Source organism: Lycorma delicatula, chromosome 1, assembly GCF_047948215.1.
Source record: "Lycorma delicatula isolate Av1 chromosome 1, ASM4794821v1, whole genome shotgun sequence".
Taxonomy (NCBI): Eukaryota; Metazoa; Arthropoda; class Insecta; order Hemiptera; family Fulgoridae; genus Lycorma; species Lycorma delicatula.
Window position 1 is genome coordinate 262,382,419 of NC_134455.1, and position 8,214 is coordinate 262,390,632.

Below are 8,214 nucleotides of genomic sequence, written 5' to 3' on the forward strand. Positions count from 1 at the left end.
AAATAAAGTAACCCATTCCCATTTCAGAATTTTAACATCACGTGCAAAGTAAATTTGGTGACCGCTGAAATCAGCGGGGCTGAGAGTGACGATGCAACAGCCATAGTTACGTGGTGGGGCACCGGTTCTGGTTTGATCACAGATTTTCGTTTCTGATAAACGAATCTAACTATTGTTTTTCGATAACATTTTTCATCTACCCTGAGAGTCGTTCCAAAGGAACACAATCCAGCATTTGATTATAAATATACTATGTAATCAATCGATAAAATAAAAATGAATCCACGCCTACAATAATAGTCATATCATAACCAATATATGTAGGGAAATACTTTTACAAAAAATGAATCCGTTGAAACATAATTTATGAACATTGTTTATAATGTTTTTTCAGTAGTTATCCATAGCGCTCTAAAAAAAAACGGTATGATTTAGAAACATTACAGGAGTAGCGATAAACGTTAACGTATTGATTCCCAATATTAGATCCTTATTTACAAATATCATGATATGTTAGGTAACGAGTACAAGTAAAATTTTTCATTTCAGAATTTTAACATCACGTGCAAATTTAATCTGGTGACCGCTGAAATCAGCGGGGGTGAGAGTGACGATGCAACAGTCATCGTCACGTGGTGGGGCACCGGTTCTGGTTTCTTCTTCGTTTTCCGTTTGTCATAACCCAATATAACTAATATTTTTCGATTACATTTTTCATTCATCCTGCGTGTAGTACCAAACGAATACAATCTAGTAGCTGAAAATATAAATATAAATATAAAATATAAATAATTTGTAATCACTGAGGTCATAACAGAAATGTCTGAAGAGAAATAAAATTTTTCTCACTATAACTGACCAATAACATAAGTTAAATCATTTCCGATTAATTCATTTTCAGTATATTTCCACAGCCCACTAGAAAACAAAGAAGGATGATTTAGGAGTAGTTAGTAATAATAATTACAATTAGGGATAAATTACTACATAAAGTTTATCAATATGAGAAACTTATTTAGAACTATCATATAATGTAACGTTACAAATAAAGTAATCCATTCCCATTTCAGAATTTTAACATCACGTGCAACGTAAATTTGGTGACCGCTGAAATCAGCGGGGGTGAGAGTGACGATGAAACCTTCATCGTCACGTGGTGGGGCACCGGTTCCGGTTTCGTCATAGTTTTTAATTTGTGATAACCCAATTTAACTATTGTTTTTCGATTACGTTTTTCATTCACCCTGTGAGTAGTTCCAAACGAGTACAATCTAGTATTTAAATATAAATATAAATATAAATATAAAATATAAATATAAATATAAAATATAAATATAAATATAAAATATAAATATTTTGTACCAAATCACTGAGGTCATAACGGAAATGTGTGAATAGAAATAACATTTTTCGCACGACAACTGACCATTTACATAAGTTAAATCATTTTTGATTAATTCATTTTCAGTAAATTACCACAGCCCACTAGAAAATAAAGAAGGATGATTTAGGAACAGTGGTAATAATAATACAACATTAGCGATAAATACCTACATAAAGATAAGCGCAATATTTGATACTAGTTCTATCACATAATGTAACGTTACAAATAAACTAATCCATTCCCATTTCAGAATTTTAACATCACGTGCAACGGAAATTTGGTGACCGCTGAAATAAGCGGGGGTGAGAGTGACGATGCAACAGTCATCGTCACGTGGTGGGCAACCGGTTCTGGTTTCTTCTTCGTTTTCCGTTTTTCATAACCCAATCTAACTAATATTTTTCGATTAAATTTATTATCCACCCTGAGAGTAGTTCCAAAGGAATCCAATCCAGCATTAGATGATACACACTAAAATGAAAACAGAAATGTCTGACGAGAACTAAAATTTTTCATACGATGATTGACTATCAACATAACTAGAAATCATTTCCTAATAAAGTAATTTCAGTAATTCTTCACTGCCTACTAAAAAAAAATCGTATGTTTACGAACATTAATACTAATATAAGTGTATTGACAAAACGCAACTAAATGATTACTATTTTATATCCTTATTTAGAAGTATCTGATATGTGACGTAACACATACTTGTAAAGCCTTTTCATTAAAAATTTTAACATCACGTGCAAATTTAATCAGGTGACCGCTTAAATCAGCGGGGGTGAGAGTGACGTTGCAACAGTTAACGTCACGTGGTGGGGCGCTGGTTCCGGTTTCGTCAGAGTTTTTCATTTCTGATAACCCAATTTAACTATTGTTTTTCGATTACATTTTTCATTCGTCCTGCGTGTAGTTCCAAACGAATACAATCTAGTAGTTGAAAATATAAATATAAATATTCAATATAAATATTTTGTACCAAATCACTGGGGTCATAACAGAAATGTCTGAAGAGAAATAACATTTTTCAAATTCGATTAATTCATTTTCAGTATATTACCACAGCCCACTAGAAAATAAAGAAGGATGATTTAGGAGCAGTAGTAATAATAATACAAAATTAGGGATAAATTACTACATAAAGTTTACCAATATTAGAAACTTATTTAGAACTATCATATAATGTAACGTTACAAATAAAGTAACCCATTCCCATTTCAGAATTTTAACATCACGTGCAACGTAAATTTGGTGACCCCTGAAATCAGCGGGGGTGAGAGTGACGGTGCAACAGTCATCGTCACGTGGTGGGGCACCGGTTCCGGTTTCGTCATAGTTTTTCATTTGTGATAAACCAATTTAACTATTGTTTTTCGATTACATTTTTCATTCATCCTGCGTGTAGTTCCAAACGAATACAATCTAGTAGTTGAAAATATAAATATAAAATATAAATATTTTGTACCAAATCACTTAGGTCATATCAGAAATGTCTGAAGAGATATCACATTTTCCGCACGATAACTGACCAATAACATAAGTTAAATCATTTTCGATTAATTCATTTTCAGTATATTTCCACAGCCCACTAGAAAATAAAGAAGGATGATTTAGGAACAGTGGTAATAATAATACAACATTAGCGATAAATTACTACATAAAGATAAGCGCAATATTTGATACTAGTTCTATCACATAATGTAACGTTACAAATAAAGTAATCTATTCCAATTTTAGAATTTTAACAACACGTGCAACGTAAATTTGGTGACCGCTGTAATCAGCGGGGGTGAGAGTGACGATGCAACAGTCATCGTCACGTGGTGGGCAACCGGTTCCGGTGCCTTCTTCGTTTTCCGTTTTTCATAACCCAATCTAACTAATATTTTTCGATTAAATTTATTATCCACCCTGAGAGTAGTTCCAAAGGAATCCAATCCAGCATTAGATGATACACACTAAAATGAAAACAGAAATGTCTGACGAGAACTAAAATTTTTCATACGATGATTGACTATCAACATAACTAGAAATCATTTCCTTATAAAGTAATTTCAGTAATTCTTCACTGCCTACTAAAAAAAAAATCGTATGTTTACGAACATTAATACTAATATAAGTGTATTGACAAATCGCAACGAAATGATTACTATTTTATATCCTTATTTAGAAGTATCTGATATGTGACGTAACACATACTTGTAAAGCCTTTTCATTAAAAATTTTAACATCACGTGCAAATTTAATCAGGTGACCGCTTAAATCAGCGGGGGTGAGAGTGACGTTGCAACAGTCAACGTCACGTGGTGGGGCACTGGTTCCGGTTTCGTCAGAGTTTTTCATTTCTGATAACCCAATTTAACTATTGTTTTTCGATTACATTTTTCATTCGACCTGCGTCTAGTTCCAAACGAATACAATCTAGTAGTTGAAAATATAAATATAAATATTAAATATAAATATTTTGTACCAAATCACTGGGGTCATAACAGAAATGTCTGAAGACAATTAACATTATTCAAATTCGATTAATTCATTTTCAGTATATTACCACAGCCCACTAGAAAATAAAGAAGGATGATTTAGGAGCAGTAGTAATAATAATACAAAATTAGGGATAAATTACTACATACAGTTTACCAATATTAGAAACTTATTTAGAACTATCATATAATGTAACGTTACAAATAAAGTAACCCATTCCCATTTCAGAATTTTAACATCACGTGCAACGTAAATTTGGTGACCGCTGAAATCAGCGGGGCTGAGAGTGACGATGCAACAGTCATAGTTACGTGGTGCGGCACCGGTTCTGGTTTGATCACATATTTTCGTTTCTGATAAACGAATCTAACTATTGTTTTTCGATAACATTTTTCATCTACCCTGAGAGTCGTTCCAAAGGAATACAATCCCGCATTTGATTATAAATATACTATGTAATCAATCGATAAAATAAAAATGAATTCACGCCTACAATAATAGTCATATCATAATCAATATATGTAGGGAAATACTTTTACAGAAATTGAATCCGTTTAAACATAATTTATGAACATTTTTTATAATGTTTTTTTAGTAGTTATCCATAGCGCTCTAAAAAAAACAGTATGATTTAGAAACATTACAGGAGTAGCGATAAACGTTAACGTATTGATTCCCAATATTAGATCCTTATTTACAAATATCATGATATGTTAGGTAACGAGTACAAGTAAAATTTTTCATTTCAGAATTTTAACCTCACGTGCAAATTTAATCTGGTGACCGCTGAAATCAGCGGGGGTGAGAGTGACGATGCAACAGTCATCGTCACGTGGTGGGGCACCGGTTCTGGTTTCGTTTTCCGTTTGTCATAACCAAATATAACTAATATTTTTCGATTACATTTTTCATTCATCCTGCGTGTAGTTCCAAACGAATACAATCTAGTATTTGAAAATATAAATATAAATATAAAATATAAATAATTTGTACTAAATCACTGAGGTCATAACAGAAATGTCTGAAGAGAAATAAAATTTTTCGCACTATAACTGACCAATAACATAAGTTAAATCATTTTCGATTAATTCATTTTCAGTATATTTCCACAGCCCACTAGAAAACAAAGAAGGATGATTTAGGAGTAGTTAGTAATAATAATTACAATTAGGGATAAATTACTACATAAAGTTTATCAATATTAGAAACTTATTTAGAACTATCATATAATGTAACGTTACAAATAAAGTAATCCATTCCCATTTCAGAATTTTAACATCACGTGCAACGTAAATTTGGTGACCGCTGAAATCAGCGGTGGTGAGAGTGACGGTGCAACAGTCAACGTCACGTGGTGGGACACCGTTTCCGGTTTTGTCATAGTTTTTCATTTCTGATAACCTAATTTAACTATTGTTTTTCTATTAAATTTTTCATTCATCCTGCGTGTAGTTCCAAACGAATACAATCTAGTAGTTGAAAATATAAATATAAATATAAAATATAAATAATTTGTACTAAATCACTGAGGTCATAACAGAAATGTCTGAAGAGAAATAAAATTTTTCGCACGATAACTGACCAATAACATAAGTTAAATCATTTTCGATTAATTCATTTTCAGTATATTTCCACAGCCCACTAGAAAATAAAGAAGGATGATTTAGGAACAGTGGTAATAATAATACAACATTAGCGATAAATTACTACATAAAGATAAGCGCAATATTTGATACTAGTTCTATCACATAATGTAACGTTACAAATAAAGTAATCCATTCCCATTTCAGAATTTTAACATCACGTGCAACGTAAATTTGGTGACCGCTGAAATCAGCGGGGGTGAGAGTGACGATGAAACCTTCATCGTCACGTGGTGGGGCACCGGTTCCGGTTTCGTCATAGTTTTTAATTTGTGATAACCCAATTTAACTATTGTTTTTCGATTACGTTTTTCATTCACCCTGTGAGTAGTTCCAAACGAGTACAATCTAGTATTTAAATATAAATATAAATATAAATATAAAATATAAATATAAATATAAAATAGAAATATAAATATAAAATATAAATATTTTGTACCAAATCACTGAGGTCATAACGGAAATGTGTGAATAGAAATAACATTTTTCGCACGACAACTGACCATTTACATAAGTTAAATCATTTTTGATTAATTCATTTTCAGTAAATTACCACAGCCCACTAGAAAATAAAGAAGGATGATTTAGGAACAGTGGTAATAATAATACAACATTAGCGATAAATACCTACATAAAGATAAGCGCAATATTTGATACTAGTTCTATCACATAATGTAACGTTACAAATAAACTAATCCATTCCCATTTCAGAATTTTAACATCACGTGCAACGGAAATTTGGTGACCGCTGAAATAAGCGGGGGTGAGAGTGACGATGCAACAGTCATCGTCACGTGGTGGGCAACCGGTTCTGGTTTCTTCTTCGTTTTCCGTTTTTCATAACCCAATCTAACTAATATTTTTCGATTAAATTTATTATCCACCCTGAGAGTAGTTCCAAAGGAATCCAATCCAGCATTAGATGATACACACTAAAATGAGAACAGAAATGTCTGACGAGAACTAAAATTTTTCATACGATGATTGACTATCAACATAACTAGAAATCATTTCCTAATAAAGTAATTTCAGTAATTCTTCACTGCCTACTAAAAAAAAATCGTATGTTTACGAACATTAATACTAATATAAGTGTATTGACAAAACGCAACTAAATGATTACTATTTTATATCCTTATTTAGAAGTATCTGATATGTGACGTAACACATACTTGTAAAGCCTTTTCATTAAAAATTTTAACATCACGTGCAAATTTAATCAGGTGACCGCTTAAATCAGCGGGGGTGAGAGTGACGTTGCAACAGTCAACGTCACGTGGTGGGGCACTGGTTCCGGTTTCGTCAGAGTTTTTCATTTCTGATAACCCAATTTAACTATTGTTTTTCGGTTACATTTTTCATTCGACCTGCGTCTAGTTCCAAACGAATACAATCTAGTAGTTGAAAATATAAATATAAATATTAAATATAAATATTTTGTACCAAATCACTGGGGTCATAACAGAAATGTCTGAAGAGAAATAACATTTTTCAAATTCGATTAATTCATTTTCAGTATATTACCACAGCCCACTAGAAAATAAAGAAGGATGATTTAGGAGCAGTAGTAATAATAATACAAAATTAGGGATAAATTACTACATAAAGTTTACCAATATTAGAAACTTATTTAGAACTATCATATAATGTAACGTTACAAATAAAGTAACCCATTCCCATTTCAGAATTTTAACATCACGTGCAACGTAAATTTGGTGACCGCTGAAATCAGCGGGGCTGAGAGTGACGATGCAACAGCCATAGTTACGTGGTGCGGCACCGGTTCTGGTTTGATCACATATTTTCGTTTCTGATAAACGAATCTAACTATTGTTTTTCGATAACATTTTTCATCTACCCTGAGAGTCGTTCCAAAGGAATACAATCCCGCATTTGATTATAAATATACTATGTAATCAATCGATAAAATAAAAATGAATTCACGCCTACAATAATAGTCATATCATAATCAATATATGTAGGGAAATACTTTTACAGAAATTGAATCCGTTTAAACATAATTTATGAACATTTTTTATAATGTTTTTTTAGTAGTTATCCATAGCGCTCTAAAAAAAACAGTATGATTTAGAAACATTACAGGAGTAGCGATAAACGTTAACGTATTGATTCCCAATATTAGATCCTTATTTACAAATATCATGATATGTTAGGTAACGAGTACAAGTAAAATTTTTCATTTCAGAATTTTAACATCACGTGCAAATTTAATCTGGTGACCGCTGAAATCAGCGGGGGTGAGAGTGACGATGCAACAGTCATCGTCACGTGGTAGGGCACCGGTTCTGGTTTCGTTTTCCGTTTGTCATAACCAAATATAACTAATATTTTTCGATTACATTTTTCATTCATCCTGCGTGTAGTTCCAAACGAATACAATCTAGTATTTGAAAATATAAATATAAATATAAAATATAAATAATTTGTACTAAATCACTGAGGTCATAACAGAAATGTCTGAAGAGAAATAAAATTTTTCGCACTATAACTGACCAATAACATAAGTTAAATCATTTTCGATTAATTCATTTTCAGTATATTTCCACAGCCCACTAGAAAATAAAGAAGGATGATTTAGGAACAGTGGTAATAATAATACAACATTAGCGATAAATTACTACATAAAGATAAGCGCAATATTTGATACTAGTTCTATCACATAATGTAACGTTACAAATA